The sequence below is a fragment of the Mustela nivalis genome, assembly GCF_964662115.1.
Source record: "Mustela nivalis genome assembly, chromosome: 3".
In the NCBI taxonomy this organism is placed as follows: domain Eukaryota; kingdom Metazoa; phylum Chordata; class Mammalia; order Carnivora; family Mustelidae; genus Mustela; species Mustela nivalis.
The window spans coordinates 28207983-28225007 of NC_139022.1; the positions used below are offsets into that span (position 1 = coordinate 28207983).

The 17025-nt window shown below is 35.4% G+C and overlaps 1 long non-coding RNA gene and 1 pseudogene across 2 annotated transcripts in view; one reads left to right on the forward strand and one right to left on the reverse strand.

Annotated features, from left to right (window-relative positions):
- The window catches only part of LOC309861487, a 763634-nt gene extending 748645 nt beyond the window's left edge, over positions 1 to 14989 (reverse strand). Inside the window, exon 1 of the long non-coding RNA XR_014309963.1 lies at positions 14916 to 14989. This is a non-coding gene — a long non-coding RNA (uncharacterized lncRNA). The remainder of the gene's footprint in view (positions 1 to 14915) is intronic.
- Positions 5440 to 6385, forward strand: LOC309861898 (olfactory receptor 14A16-like; annotated as a pseudogene). Its single transcript has one exon. The product of its transcript is annotated as an olfactory receptor 14A16-like (transcript).
- Positions 14990 to 17025: the final 2036 nt, after the last annotated feature.

The following is a 17025-nucleotide window of genomic DNA, read 5'->3' on the forward strand; positions in this document are numbered from 1 at the left end:
TTAGATTGGAACTCATTGAGAGCATTTTGAACATACTCCCTGGTGGCTCTCATTTCTGCCCTAACATTGTGTACATTATCCCTGGTGGCTTTCAGCTCTGCCCTAATCAATTCCATTTTGTCATGCATGGCTTTCTCCAACCTAGCTATTGCCTGGATAATTGCTAGCCTGAATTCCCTTTCCAACATATTGTCTATGTTGATAACCATTAGCTCTGTTGCAGAAGGCCTATCCTCTGAATTTTTCTTCTGTTGGGACTTCCTCTGCCTAGTCATTTTTGTGAGAGATGGATATATCGACGTGCACCCTGGAACGCTTCTGAGCAATCAGGAGTCCCCACCCAAATGAAAGAAAAAAGAAAGAGAGAAAAAAGAAAAGAAAAAGTAAAAAAGAAAAAGAGAGAGAGAGAGAGACAGGAAAAAAAGGGAAGTTAAAAGAGAAGGTTCAGCCCAAATGGGCCCCAAGGTAATATTTATGACATATACGAAGAAAAACAGACAAACAAAAAGACTGATAAAATATATGACCAGAGTGTGTGTGTGGGAAATATATATATTTGAAAAAAAAAAAAAAAACTCGTCAAAAAGAACCCCAAGCATAAAATTTATATACTATCAGGACAAACACAAATACACAGAAACACTGGTGGAAGAAAAAGATGGGAGAGTGGTTATAAATTCTCAGGGTGTGCGAGGAAAATTATTTTGATTATTTCTGGATGTATCTTGATATCTTTGCTAAAGGACTCAACTTTCCTAAAATAAAGGGGGATTAAAAATTTGTTTGCATATTGGGGTAGCATTGATTGGGGAAAGGGAATTACCTTGAAATTTAACTCTATATGAATGTTAACAAATAAAAATTAAAAAAGAATAAACTAAACTAAACTAAAATTTAAAATAAAATTAAAAATAGAAATGCAAAAGAAGGGGCACCTGAGTGACTCATTGGGTTGAGACCTCTGTCTTCAGCTCGGGCCATGATCCTGGGGTCCTGAGATCGAGCCCTGCATCGGGATCTCTGCTCCACGGAGAACCTGCTTCCCTTCCTCTCTCTCTCTGCCTGCCTCTGCCTGCTTGTGATCTCTGTCTGTCAAATGAATAATGAAATCTTAAAAAAAAAGAATTACAAAGGAAAAACATGGGTATATGTATCAAAAAGTTCAGGTTAAAAGATTATTATGGAATTTGATGTACTGAACATCTCACTCTGATGGTAAATATGTGAAAAAATTATCTATATATAAAAAAAGAAACAGATAGTGGGAATGAATTAAAAAATAAAAGTTGTATCTATGAAGTAGTGGTGGTTGCTCTCTGTCGGTTTTTTAATTTTTGTTTATTTTTTTTTCCTGGTTGGCTTTCTTGGGGAGGGGCTTCCTACATAGGTTTTCAGACAATGTTCCCTGAGTTAAGTCCTCCTCCCCCCTCAAGGTGGTGGGCTCTGAAGAAACCGGTTTTTTAGGCTTTTGTTCTTGGAGGTGTATTTTGTTGTTGTTGTTGTTTAGGTTTTTTTTTTTTTTTTCCTTTCGCCTTGACAGCTTTTGATGGTTTTTGGAGGTTTAGAGGAAAGCAAACTGCACCCAGACCTCCCTCTCAATGAGAAGCCGCAGTCTGTGCCCCTTTGGGTGCTGCAGAGCACATAAGTTCCCCCTAAGCCACTGGCAGAGCATGTTCTGAGTCGTGGTCCCAGGACACAGGAACTCCTGCTTGTACCCAAAACCATGACAGTGGCGGCTGTCTGGGCAGCTCCGGACCTCCAGAGAGGTTCCAAGCAGGAATCCCACACTGAGATATTCCCGCTGGCCCAGGCTGGGAGTGCCTGGTCTTTCAGGGTCTGAGAGTGCGCCGGGCTGTCTCAGGGGAGGGCGTGGGGTGCAAATCAGACTCTGATTGCACGACATGGTACTCTTGAGGGGAATGCAAAAATGCTGTACTTCTGCCAGCTGGCAAGGCTTCAACCCTCTCACGGGAGCCAGACCCCATGCATTCTCAGGTGTGCTGGTGGTTCAGGGACCAAGACCTGGTTTATCCACTGCACTCTTTCTTGCTCAGCACCAGGGGTTGCTGTCCTGGGTCTGGGGACTTAAGCTGCTGTCTCTAACTGCCCCAATTCCCACAATTTCCCCCTGCCATGCTTTGCTATTTTTGAGTGCTTTCAACCAGACTGTAAGTTAATTCTGGCCCCCAGTCATAGGGCACTCTCGTATTGGGGAATTACTTTCCAATGGGTCGCCTCTGGTGGCTCCCTCCCCCTTTTGTTTATCTTCCAATATCAGTCCCACGTTTCCACTCCACTTGACCTGCCCACTGGCATCTTCTGCCCCTATAGGGATCCATGTCTGGATCTCAGGCGATGATCTCAGGCTGATTTCATGGGTGATCAGAGTTCTTTGATAGGTAATCATCTCACTTTAGGGTACAGGTTGAAGTGGCACCTCCTCCTACTTCCCCGCCATTAGTTAATTTTTAATTGAGAATCATTTTTACTTCTGTGAAGAATCATGAGTTTAGTTATGAAATTAATCAATTTTATGGATATGAATCAATTTTATTCATTTTTACATTGTGACACTATTGTATGTATGTTTGGAAAATATGTCCAATTAAAAATAAGTAAAAAACATAGAAGTTATCATTTATGTTGATATACATAATTTTTGCATTTGCATATTGTAAAGTGCCAGGACAATGCAAATAAAATACAAGAAAAATGAGATATTTTTCCCCCAAGGGACAGAAAACAGAAGTGGAGATGAAGAATGAAATTTAAGGGATTTTTTTTCATTGTCCTATACCTTAAATATTTTGTATTGTGTAAGGAATGATATCCTGCTTATAATATTTTTATTAAAAAAAGTAAGTTAGTATATGATTTGATGAGCACTGGGTATTACATGCAACTGATGAATCATTGAACTCTACATCAGAAACTATATGTTGGCTAATTTAATATAAATTAAAAAAAATATTTCTCTATATAGCTGTCCAACATTCCAAGCACAATTTATTAAAGAGGCTGTCTTTCTTCCATTGGATATTTTTTCCTGCTTTACTGAATATTAGTGGACCATAGAGTTTAGAGTCCATATCTGGGCTCTATCCTACTCCATTGTTCTATGTGTCTGTTTTTGTGCCAATGCCATGCTGTCCTGGTGATCACAGCTTTGTAATATAGGTTGAAATTAGGCGACATTATGCCCTCAGCTTTGTTTTTCTTTTTAACATTTCCTTGCTGATTCACGGTCTTTTCTGCTTCCATACAAATTTTAGGATTGTTTGTTCCAGCACTTTAAAAAATGCTGTTGATATTTTGATCAGGAAAAGAGTTTGGACTTTACTCAAAAATGTAAAAGCAGAGTTACTTTATGACACAGCAATTGCACTACTGGGTGTTTACCTCAAAGATACAGGTGTAGTGAAAAGAAGATCTGTATTCACTCCAATGTTCATAGCAGCAATATCCACAATAGTCACACTGTGGAAAGAGCCAAGATGTCCTCAAAAGGTGAATGGATAAAGAAGATATGGTCCATACACACAATGGAATATTACTCAGCCATCAGAAAGGATGAATACCCAAATTTTGTGTCAACACAGAAGGACTGGAGATTATCCTAAGTGAAATAAGTCAAGCAGGCAAAGTCAATTATAATGTGGTTTCATGTGTTTGTGGAACATAAGGAATAGCATGGAGGACGTTAGGAGAAGGAAAGGAAAAATAAAGGGGAGGAATTGGAGTGGGAGATGAACCATGAGACACTATGGACTTTCAGAAACAAATTGAGGGTCTTAGAAGGGAGGGGCGTGGAGGTGATGGATGAGCCTGGTGATGGGTATTAAGGAGGTCACAGATTGCATGGAACACTGAGTGTTATATGCAAACAATGAATCATGGAATACTATACCAAAAAACGAATGATATACTATATGGTGTTTAACACAATATATTAAAATTTTAAAAATATAAAATATAAATAATCAAAATAAGTAGCAAAATAAAAAGATATAGCTAATCTTTTTGTTCACAGATGAAATTATAAATTAAAATCAATCCATTACCTGACAATGCAAAGTTTAACAAACGTCTTTTAACAGTTTTGTTATTAATTAGTCCTCGAGCCAAGTAACCCTACTGGGAAAAAGACATTTTTCAATTCGGACTTAATTCTTTGCACTTTCAATTTATTATTGTCTGTGATGATAACATGAGAGAGCATCAGTAGCTAATTACCTCTCATTTTAATTAGTCAATTTTAATCACGCACAAAAATGCAAGACCCATATAAATACTCTGAACCTGTGCTTACTAGTGGAGAGAAGACTGTTATTCAGCAATGCATTGGAAAGCAGAGCAGTAGTAATGTTAAAACATTAATGTTTAAACATTAAAAATAGTAATGTTTAAACAGTTAAAACAGTTTAAAAGCTTTTCAACTTTTCTTCCTATGTAAGAATGTGTCCTTTATTACCCTCATTTTTATTGTTAAGTTTCACAGTGTTTTAAACAACTGACTCCCTTCTAAAATTAGGAAAACTCGATTTATATTAGGTAAGTGAATTAATTTCTTTCTTTCTTTCTTTCTTTCTTTCTTTCTTTCTTTCTTTCTTTTTTTTTTTTTTGTAAGTGAATTTCTTAAAACATCTGTGGATCTACCAGAAGCTTCCTAGTGTTATCCCAGCTATATATTTATATATTTAAGAAGGTAAATTTATTTAAAATTCTTGCATTCCACTTTCCTTTAGGAAAATAATGTATTTTAATTGGAATTAATTTTAAAATAAGTATTTTAATTTTGATTATTAGTCACATATTAAGCATATGTCTTTATTGAAAGAAAATAGCTAAATTATAATATATAATACATAAATACATCTAGGATTTTATTAACTTAAAAAAAAACTTTAAAAAATAGCTCACATATTATCTTTTTAAAACCTTTGTATAAATGTTAGTGATTTATTTGAACCTTGATTACATTGACATTGCATGGTATTGTCATACATTTGAAAATAAATTTGTATTGAAAATAAAATTGTATTGTCATACAATTGAAAAATATAAACAGTTCACATTGAACTTAAGCAAATTTCTGAGAATAAGTAAACAAATTACTCTCTTATGCTAATTTTCCAGTATTATAATCTATTCCACCAAAGTTAAATGAAAATAGGAGGTAGTATTTTTTATTTTATGCCTACATTTTGGGCTATCACAAGAAAAATTATTCTAACCTACTTTAATGACTATCTTCATATAATATTTTTCTACATGAACTGAAGAAATTATAGTTAGTAAGATATGCTCTACCACAGGAATAACTTCACAGTCAGTAAATAACAAAACCAAAAAAAAAAAAAAGAGAGAGAGAGAGAGAGAGAGACAGATTTGGAAGATTCAAGAAAAATTTTCTTATGTTTCCAAGAAAAAAAAATCATCATGCCTGACAAATTGACCAATGTGACCCTAAAAACAAGATTTTTGTTCATTGGATTCCCTGATGATCAGGTGCTAAAGATACTTTATGCTAATTTTTTTCCCCTGGTTTACCTGGTGAAACTGATGGGGAACCTCCTCATTACCACCCTCACCACCATTGGCCAGTATCTCCAAACCTCCATGTACTTCTTCCTGAAAAATTTGTCTTTGATTGGTATCTGTTACATCTCTGTCACTGTTCCCAAATCTGTCATGAACACTGACCAACAACCATTCCATCTCCTTTGTGGGATGTGCCTCAAAGGTTTTCCTTGTTCTTGTCTTTGCTGGCACAGAGTTTTCCCTCCTTCTGGTGATGTCCTATGACCCCTATGCTGCCATCTGCTGTCCTCTGGACTATGAGGCTGTCAAGAATAGAGGTGCATGTGTGCAGATGGTGACATCATCTTGATTCAGTGGTTCTATCTATTGATCCATTCATGTTGCAAGCACATTTTCTGTCCATTTCTGTGGGCCAAACATAGTGCATCAATTTTTCTGTGATATTCCATCACTGCTTACACTTGCTTGTTATGGGGACCAAATTCTGGAATATGTGTTTATTATTGTTAGTTGTTGTTTTGCTTTTGTATGTTTTACTTTCATTGTTGTTTCCTATGTTTATATTGTGTCCACTGTCCTAAGAATTCCATCTTCACAAAGCAGGTTTAAAACCTTCTCTACCAGCATGCCTCATCTAAATGTGGTAACCTTGTTCCTCTCTTCTGGATATATTGCATATTTAGGTTCAGCCTCAAAATCTTCATCATCAATGAACCTCTTTATGTCTGTGTTATATTCTCTGTTATCTCCCAGCCTCAATCCTTTCATTTACAGCTTGAGAAATAGGGACATCAAGATGACCCTTGGAAAAAATTGTGGTGGAAGAATGAAACCAAATATATAAATATTCAAAATATCAATGACTATGATACCCAGTAATATGTATCAAATTATTAGTTCATGCAATTAAGTTGATAATCAAAAATAAAAATACTTTAAAATACAATTACAAATAATTTCAAATTTTTTGGTTTATAAAATTGTTTTTAAGTTATTGAATACCTATTTTATCATTAGTGCTGCTACATAGGATGTGATATTTATAAGGAGAGATGGGCTTGAATGTCAGTGGAGTGTTTCAGCAATTTCTAATTTACTGGAAATATTCCAATCATTATGTTCATAGCAATAAGCCACTAATTTAAAGTAATATTATTTTTTCATTTCACAGAAGTTTCTGTAGAATTTTTATTAATATTCCATGTAATTGAAATTAAATTTTGGTTTACTTTCTAAATTTTGGTTTACTTTCTAAATTTTGATATGCTCTTTTCATTTATTTCTAAATTTACTTCTCCTTATGCTTATTTTTATCCTTAAATTTATTTTTATTAATTTATTAATTTAAATGTACTTCTAGTTTATTTCTGCATATGGATATATTTGCATGGAAATCCACTTTCTTTTAAATGATGTTGGCCTTTATTCCATTAACTTTCCCTTTAATTATTCCCATTATCATCACATTCTTAAAAGTTTTACAATCAGTCTTCTTTCTAGCCATCTCATTTTCCTCATGTTTGTTTTCTTTCTTTCTTAAACAAGTTTGTTTTCCAGATTTAAAATCCATTATGGCATAACTTCTCTATCATTTGGCTCTTTACTTCTCTTACAGCTCATTAGTTCATAATCTTAAGCTTCCTCTTTACTTTTTCAAATTTCTGATAAAATTGGAAGTGATGTGATGCTGATTTACTCCAGGCTTGGAACAGTGAACTTGATGATGATGATGATGATGTTGATGACATGTGTACAGATCTATGTACTGCAAGTGTTTTTGTCCATTATTTCCTGTATCCCTGAATAGAAATTCTACAAGGTAAATACTATTGATTTTATATACAATCTGGAATCAATAAATATTAAGAAATGAATCTTAAGTCAGTTAGCCAGTATCTAGCACTATACCCATTTATTCTTGACAAGGATACTATTCTGTAATAACTAAAGACATAATTGGATATTATCCCCATACCATTCAACGGCTTTTGAAAGTTTTATTTTTTGATAGTTATATATAATTGTAAAACAACAATTATCTCAGCCCTGAAAAAAATATATATATATATATATATAAAACTGTATATTTTGCTAACATTTGCTGTCTTTGTTGTAAAGATATTATTGTTCCTCATTGATTAAAGAATGGGAAAGATGTGGTTAATATATGTATTATATATAATATATATATATTGTATACATATGTATATATACATGTATTTATATATGTATATATATAAATACTATTTAGAGATAAATTTATGAAAGTATTAACATATGCAAAAATGTGGGCAAATCACAAAGGCATAGTTAAAGAGCCAGTATAAAAAGTTTGCATACTATATGAATTCACTTATGACATGCTGCAATTGCAAATACACAGAGATGGAAAGCAGAACACTACATGGCAAGTTTATATCAGAGGAAAATAGTTTGACTACAGAGAGACTGTATGAGGAAATATTTGTGTGATATAAGTGCCCTGTGTCATCATTGTGGTAGTGGTTACTACATCAGGTGTTACAACTCATGGAATCATACACCAGAATAAAGTTTTAAATTGTAAATAAATTTTAATTTGTGTCAGCCAAAAAAAATCCAAAGATGCCAACAATATTGTAAGTATGTGAACATCTCTATGCCAATTCTCATAAACTGATGTATTTGGCTTCCATCTTCACTGACATTTCAAGTCAAATGAGCACAGATGAGGTCTGATAAAATCTTTTTTCTACACTTTGAAGCTCTTATTTTTTGCTCTAGAATTTCTGAAACATTGTATCATAGGTTTTGCTTCAAGGAAGACTTAATACCTAAATATGAAAGAGTTAAATTTCCTCTTGGAAAACCAGTGCGAAATAAGAGAAACTGGAAATATCTGTTCTTCATGTATTCAGAAAATATTTCTGAAGATTATATTTCATGTTCCTGATATTATCCTTTAGGGTCATCAAGGTCCATTTGTCTATAGCAATAATCAGGTTAATAATATGCTTTAGAATGAAATTCTTTCTTAAATCATTTCATTCACCTCATTAGACATTCATCTTACTTAGAAGCTTCCCCAAATACACTAACTTGTGAAAAAATTATTTTCTTAGATTTTACATTGAGAATGTCAAGCTAAGGGTAAAACTTTTAGAAAATAAAATTTGGTCACATGCAATGTGATATTCTCAACACAAAATAAGTTTATAGCTCTGTCTCCATTATTTGAAATTGACTGCAATGCTTTAAGTACACATAAATATTTGTGTTACATCCTTCAAGTGTATTTATTATACTCCAATTAATTTAGTAATATTTAACTTAAAAATATACTGCAAACCTATGATACTCAATACACTGAGTTAATGGCATAAAAACAGACACTTAGATTAATGGAACAAAAATAGAAAGTCCAGAAAATATCCTATGTTTTCATGGTCAAATAATCTAGCACAGGGGATGCAAGAATATACAATGGGGAAAACACTGTCTTTTCAACAAATGGTTTTCTTAAAACTGGAGAGTTACTTGCAAAAGAATGAAATGGGACCAATTTTCTTTTATATCCTACACAAAAATAAGCTTAGAATGGATTAAAGACCTAAATGTGACACCTGAAACCATAAAACTCCTGCAACAAAATATAAGCATTTGTTTCTTTGACATTGTCTTTAATAACAATTTCCTAGAAATGTCTCCTAAGGGAAGTGAGCAAAAGCAAGCTTTGGAACTACACCAAAAACTAAAAGCTTTGTGTAGTAAACAAAATATCAATAAAATTTTAAAAAATTAAAAAATATAAAACTATAGAACAATGTCTCTAATTAATATAGATGCAAAAATTCTCAATAAAATACTAGCTTACTAAAACAAAACAAACAGTGAATTAAACAATCAACAAAACTAAAAGGCAACCTATAGAATAGGGGAAGATATTTGCAAATGATATATCTGATAAGGGGCTAGTATCCAAGATCTATAAAGAACTTATTAAACTCAACACCCAACAAAGAAATAATTCAGTTAAGAAATAAGCAGAAGACATGAAAATACATTTCTCCAAAGAAGACATACAAGTTGCCAACAGACACATGAAAAATGCTTAACATCACTCAGCATCAGGGAAATGCAGATCAAACAATTTGAGGGGTTTGAAGTGGTGTGCAGGTGGGAGGTCAGGGTACCAGGTGGTGGGTATTATAGAGGGCATGGATTGCATGGAGCACTGGGTGTGGTGAAAAAATAATGATACTGTTATGCTGAAAATAAATAAATTAAAAAAAAAAAACCTACAGCAAGATACCACCTCACACCAGTCAGGATGATTAAAATTGAAGGCTCAGGATACAACAGATGTTGGTGAGGATGCAGAGAAAGGGGAACACTTTTGCACTGTCAGTGGAATGAAAAGTAATGCTGTCACCCTGGAATATAGTATGCAGGTTCCTCAAAAATTTAAAAATTTAAAAATTTAAAAACTACACTATGATTCAGGTATAGCACTGCAAGGTAATTACCCATAGAATGCAAAGGGACCAATTCAAAGGGATATATGCACTCTGGTGTTTTTAACAGCATTATGTACAATAGTGAAATTATGGAAATATTTCAAGTGTCCACTAGTTGACAAATGGATACAGAAGATAAATGGATATATATCCTGCTCCTGCCCCCTGATGCATTAGCCTCTGGCAGGTGTGTGCCTGGTGGCAACAGCTGAGGGTCCCTGAAAGTCATGGATATGAATGGTCACTGAACACTTACTCTGACACACCTCCAGTTCTCCAACCTCCAACCCTGTGAGTCTCAGTGGACACTTAACTCGGTGGACACTCATTGGCACTTAGCACAGGACTCAGGAGCTTATATAATCACAAATGAAATCTTGTCATTTGGAAATATATGGGTGAAGGTAGAGAGAATTAGGTTAAGTAAAAAAAAAAAAAAAGACAGAGAAAGATAAATACCTTATGACTTTATTCATATATGAAATTAAGAACCAAAAAATGACAAAGGGAAAAAATAGAGAGAAAAAGCAAGAGAGAGAGAGAGAGAGAGAGAGGCAAACAAAACAAAGCACAAAAACAAAAAGAAAAAAATTATTTACAGAGAGCAAACAAAGGGTTATCAGTGGGCAGGTGGGTGGGGAAGGGTTAAGTATGTGATGGGTGTTAAAGGAGGCACTTGTTCTTATGTGCACCAGGTGTTCTATAGATGTGTTATTTTTTTTTTTTTTGTACAACAGAAAATAATATTACACCATATATAATCTAACTGGAATTAGGATCCAGATAATTCTGGCTTCATGGAATTTGAATTAGTTTGAATTTTTTTATTTCTCTTCCTCTTTTTTGTTTTTTGTTTTTTTTTTTTTTTTTGGAACAGCTTGAGAAGAATAGGTATATTATATATTCTTTAAATGTTTGGTGGAATTCACCTTTGAAACTGTCCCTGGACTATTGTTATTTGCGCATATTTTGAATACTGAATTGATTTATTTGCTGGTAATCAGTATGCTCAAATTTTCTTTATATGATTCATTTCTGAGAGGTCTTATGTTTCTATGAAATTATCAATTTCTTCCAGGTTGTACAATTTGTTGGCATTTTTTTCATATTATCTTATCATCCTTTGTCATTCTGTGGTGTCTGTTTTTATTTCCCCTCTTTTATTTCTGATTTGTTTCAGTCCTTTCTTTCTTTTCCTTTTTGATGTGTTTAGCTAGCTGTTCATTAATTTTATTGATCTTTTCAAAGAATCAGATTGTAGATTCAATATTTTTAGTTTCTCTATCATTTATTTATTTCCTAATCTTTATTTTTACCTTCCTTCTATTGTTTTTTGGTGCTTTTCCTTATTTTTGTAGTCCCTTTATGTCTAGAGTTAGATTTTTATTTGGGAATTTCTTGCTTCTTTTTTTTTTTTTAAGATTTTATTTATTTATCAGAGAGAGAGAAGGGGAGAGAGCAAGCACAGGCTTAGGCAGACAGAATGGCAGGCAGAGGCAGAGGGAGAAGCAGGCTCCCTGCCGAGCAAGGAGCCCAATGTGGGACTCAATCCCAGGACGCCAGGATCATGACCTGAGCCGAAGGCAGATGCTTAACCAACTGAGCCACCCAGGCATCCCGGGAATTTTTTGCTGCTTAAGGTTGACTTGTATTGCTATAAACTTCCCTCATAGAAATGTTTTTCCTGCATCTAAAAGATTTTGGACCATTCTGTTTTGATTTTCAATCAGAGAAAAATGAGCAAAAATAATTTGGATAACCTTTTTCATTTCTTGATTGACCCAGCTATTGATTAGTTGTATGTTATTTAACTTGTTATTTAACTTCCATGTATTTGGGCTCTTTCCAAAATCCTTCTTTCCCTTGATTTCTAGTTTCATATAGTTTTCTTCGGAAGAGTTTCATGGTAGAATATCAATCATTTCTAATTTGTTTAAGTTTGTTTTGTGGTCTAATATGTGGTATATTCTGGGTAATGTTCTATGTACAATTAAAATTAATGTGTATTCTGCTCTTTCAGGATGGAATGTTCTGAATATATCTGTTAAGTCCATCTAGTTCAGTCTGCCTTTCAAAACCACGGTTTGCTTGTTAGTGTTTTCATTGAATAATCTGTCCGTGATGCAAGTGGAATGATAAAAGTTCTTGACCATTTTTTTATTACAATTAATTAGAATTGTTATGTTTGTTATTGACTTTCTTACATATTTGGGTGCTTTCTTCTTTGGTGCATAAATATTTACAATTGTTAGATGTTCTTGTTGGATTTTCCCTTTTATGGTTAAAAAGTGCCCTTCTTTGTCTTTTATTATGGTCATGTTTTATTTATTTATTTATTTATTTATTTATTATTTTTATTTATTTAATTTTTTTAGAGATTTTAGTTATTTATCTGAGAAAGAGAGAGAACAAACAGTAGAGGGAGAGGAAGAAGCAGACTACTTGCTGAGCAGGGAGCCTGATGCAGTACTTTATCCCAGGACACTCCGATCATGACCTGGGCCGAAAGTAGATGCTTAACCTACAGGGCTATTCAGGTGTCCTGTTATGGTCATGTTTCAAATTTTATTGTGTCTGATATAAACATGGCTACCCTAAATTCCTTTTCACATCCACTTTCATGCTAAATATTTCTCTACCTCCTCAATTTCAACCTGCAGGTGTTTTTAGGTCTGAACTTAGCAGCATGTAGGTGGGTTTTGTTTGTTTTTGAATTTTGTTTGTTTTTATGTCTTTTGATTAGTGTTTTTAGTCTGTTTGCATATTTATTTATTCATATGCATTTATTGCCTTTGCTTGTGTTTATTTGTTTCTGTTGTTATTCTCTAGTCTTTTCCTTTCTTGCTCCCTCCTTTCATGTTTAGTTGGGTTTCCTTAGTAACATACTTTGATACCTTTCTTCTTGCTTTTTGTCTATCTATTACTAGCTTTTGATTTGTGGTTAGCACTCATTTGTATATAATATCTTAGCATATAGCACTCCATATGAAGCTGAGAGGCATTTACATTTGAATCCTTTCTTTACTCTTCACTGTCCACATTTTAGGTAGTGTTGTTACATTTTGCATCCTATTATTTTTTAAGTCATTTGTCTGATTTTCAGTGATGTACTTATTTTAGTTTTTTTTTTTTTCTTCCTACAGTTCTTACTCTTATTTATGGTCATTCCTTTCCCCTCAAAAACTCTCCTTTAACTTTTCTTATACGAGTAAGTTAGGGTGACGAATTCATTTAATTTTCGTTTGTCTGGGACAGTATTTCCCCTAATCCAAAATACTGCTTTCGTGCATAGAATATTCTAGGCTGCAATTGTTTTTCTTTCAGCCCATTGAATATATCACTTTATTTTCTTCTGTTCTGAAAAGTTTCTGCTGAAAAAAATCTGCTGATAGCTTTATTTGGTTTCCTATGTGTGTAACTGTTTACATTTCTCTTGCTGCTTTTAAAATTCACTGTTCTTTACTTCTTTTTGCCATTTTAATTACTATGGGTCTTGGCACAGACTTCCTTGGTTTGGTTTTGTTGGGGGCTCTCTGTTCTTCCTTGATTTGAATTTCTATTTCCTTTCCCAGGTTCTGGTAGCTGTCAGCTATTTCTTCTTCAATTTTTTTTTTTCTCTCTCCTTCCCTCTCTCTATTCTTTCTGGGATCCCTATAATACAAATGTTATTATGCTAATGATGTCACTGAGCTCCCAAAATCTACTATCATTTTACATAATGTTTGCTTCTCACCTGCTGAGCTTGATTACTTTCCTTTACTCTATTCTCCAGGTAGCTGTTTCCCTCTTCTGCTTTCTCTAGTGCAGTATTTATTCCATTTAATTTAATTTTAATTTCTTTTATTGTGTTGGTCATTTCTGATTGGTTCCTTTTTATCCGTTTGTTGTGGGTCTCACTGATGTCTTCCACTCTTTTCTCAAGTCCTGTGAGTATCTTTATAATATCACTTTCTTCTCTATGGGTAATTACTTATCTCAATCTCACTAAGGCCTCTTGTTGTCATTTGTCCTGTTCTTTCATATGGGATATATTCTTCTGTCTCCTCATTTTGTCTAACTGTGTGTGTGTGTGTGTGTGTGTGTTTCTCTCTGATAGTAAAGACAGCTCCATCTCCTCCTCTTGAAAGTAGTGTTCTTACAAAGAAGATATCCTATAGACCCTGCTGTGTAGTATCCACCATGACACAGTAGAAGCACAAAGGAACCACACTTGAAAGGTGCCACCTGTGTGTGATGTGCACAGCTGCTGCTGCAGCTGAGTCACTTTGTTCTTTTTTCCAGTCATCTTTAGTGACTCTTTTTGTCTGCTGTTGCCAGTGTTTGGTCCTGGATGTTAGCGAATAAGTCTGTGGCTGCCATAGGGTGGAGTTGAGTCAGACAGAGCCTTTATCAAAGATTCAGTAGCACCAGATTTCATGGCACTTTCTCATGTTGTTCCCCAAGGCAGTTTCATTGACATGCGGGATCTGCAATCAGACTAGTTGTCTGTCCCAGTTCATGCCTGGGGCAGCATTCCGAGTGATTTGTTTGCTTATCATTCCCTTTCCTCAGAGGAGCAAGAGTCACTTTAGAGTGGTGTTGCCCCTGTAAGTGCATCAGACATACTTCTAGGCCTGTGATCCTAATTTGGAGGGACTCAGACCAAGACCTTATTGGAGGGGACCTATCCACAATATTCATGAGGGTAGGACACACAGTGTTAAATTCTATGCTGAGGTCCTATGTGAGTGTGGGCCTATGGTGCTGACACTGAGATAAATCTGGCTCTAGAAGGTGGATCCACACAATACTGGGGGAGGGGGAGTGTGAGGTGTGGTTTTAGCAAGGTTTTTGATGAGGGAGCAGGAGACTGGCTGAGGACAAAGCAAAAGCTGGCACCTTGCACCCCCTTTCCATCCACTCCCCTCAGTAATATGTGTAACATTCCTCAGGCACCCCTGACTGCCCTAAAAGAAAAATAAATAGTTAACTTGCAGAGATCAGAATCCTCCCCTCCATGAAAACTGAAGGAGGCTGAGGTAGAAGGAAAAGTAAATAAAGTTAAATTTCTTCTAAACCTAAATCTCACTAACAAGGACGCTTGATAGCAGGAATGTGACATTCCACCAGGAGACTCCCAATTATCTTTATGTTAGTGCCTCATTAGAGGGAAAGGGGCCTTGGTTTGATAGTGACCATGCCTTCAATATCCTGAAAGTCTTCTTAACCCCCAATAGCCATTCTTAACACCCCTTTTTCCTCACCTACCCAACTCCTGTGTATATAACCAGGCACTCCTCACATGCCCGGCACAGCATCTGTTCTGTCCCCGTGCTCTAATAAACCACCTTTTTGCACCAAAGATGTCTTAAGAACTCTTTCTTAGCCATTGGCTCCAAACCTCATCCCATTGAACCTCACCTATGTCAAGAACTTCATCAGTTTTTGCTGGTCTTTTAATGTAGGGGATATTCAGTGCTAGAATGGACCAGGCTGGTGGTGAGGAAGATGCAAAGACCATGAGCAGGAGGAAAGGGCAGTGTAAAGAAGCTTAGTAGGGAGTGTGTCAGCTCCATGCTGGTTCCCACAGGTTACTGTGTTTTTGCTCAGTGATGGGCCTTCCAAAAATCCCTGACTCCCCACCACATGCTCTGAGATTTGTATAAACTAATCTCCCTCCTCTTGCCACAGGTGTTCCTTTGTTTGTTTGCTTATTTTTCCTGTGCTTCTGTGGGCTTTTTGTTGTGCTGTCTCTCTAAGGCCCGGGACTCATTTTCCTCTCATCCTACTGATTCTCCCAGCAATGAGACCAGTGATTTTTAAAATTCTAAGTTTTAAGTCCCACAGTTTATAAGAATATACAGGATGTGGCCCCTCTGGTTTAAAAACCAAATGTTATAGAGATTTGTTTTCCTTAATCAGGGTCCCCCGTGTGAAAGACCTTTTCTCTCTCCTTTCCATGTGTGTGGGTCTGTCCCTCCAGTGGACAGTCCCTTGGTTCTGTTTAGATCCTCAACATGTTTCCACCCTACATGCCCTTTTTGATACGGTCTATTTTCTACATTCAGCTGTAGAGTTTGTTTTGTATGTCTTTGGGTCGTTTTCTGAGTTATTCACACTGATATTAGGGTTAATTAGTTGTTCTCATGGGACAATTTGAGCTTAGAGTCCTCCTATTCTGCCACATTCCCTGATCTGATTATACTAGGTGATAGAATTTATTTTTTAAGATTTTATTTATTTATTTATTTATTTATTTATTTATTTATTTATGTAAGGTTTTATTTATTTGACAGAGAGAAACACGGAAAAAGAGGGAACACAGCAGGAGGAGTGGGAGAGGAAGAATCAGGTTCTCCCCTGAGCAGAGAGCCTGATGCAGGGACCCCAGCACCACCAGATGATGACCTGAGCAGAGGACAGATGCTTAACCACAGAACCACCCAGGTGCCCTGATAGAATTCTTTATTAAAAGAAATAAAGGTGCCTGAATGGTTGAGTTTGTTAAGCATGTGCCTTTGGCTCAGGTCATGATCTTGGGATCCTGGATCAAGCCCAATGTTGGGCTTTCTGATCAATAGGAAATATGCTTCTCCCTCTTCCACTGCCCTTTCCTCCTGCTCATGGTCTTTCTCTAGTTATTGTTCTTAAAGGCAAAATATTTTTAAAACATTAAATTAATAAAATAATTAACCACATTATTGGATAAATCCATGGACAAACCTCAATATTGATTTCACGCTGTTAAAAATGAGGAAGAGTTATTGAGATACCACCTTACACCAGTTAGAATTGCTAAAATAAGCAAGACAGGAAACAACATGTGTTGGAGAGGATGTAGAGAAAGGGGAACCCTCTTACACTGTTGATGGGAATGCAAGTGGGTGCAGCCACTTTGGAAAGCAGTGTGAAGATTCTTCAAGAAATTAAAAATAGAGCTTCCCTATGACCCTGCAATTGCACTACTGGGTATTTACCCCAAGGATACAGATGTTGTGAAAAGAAAGGC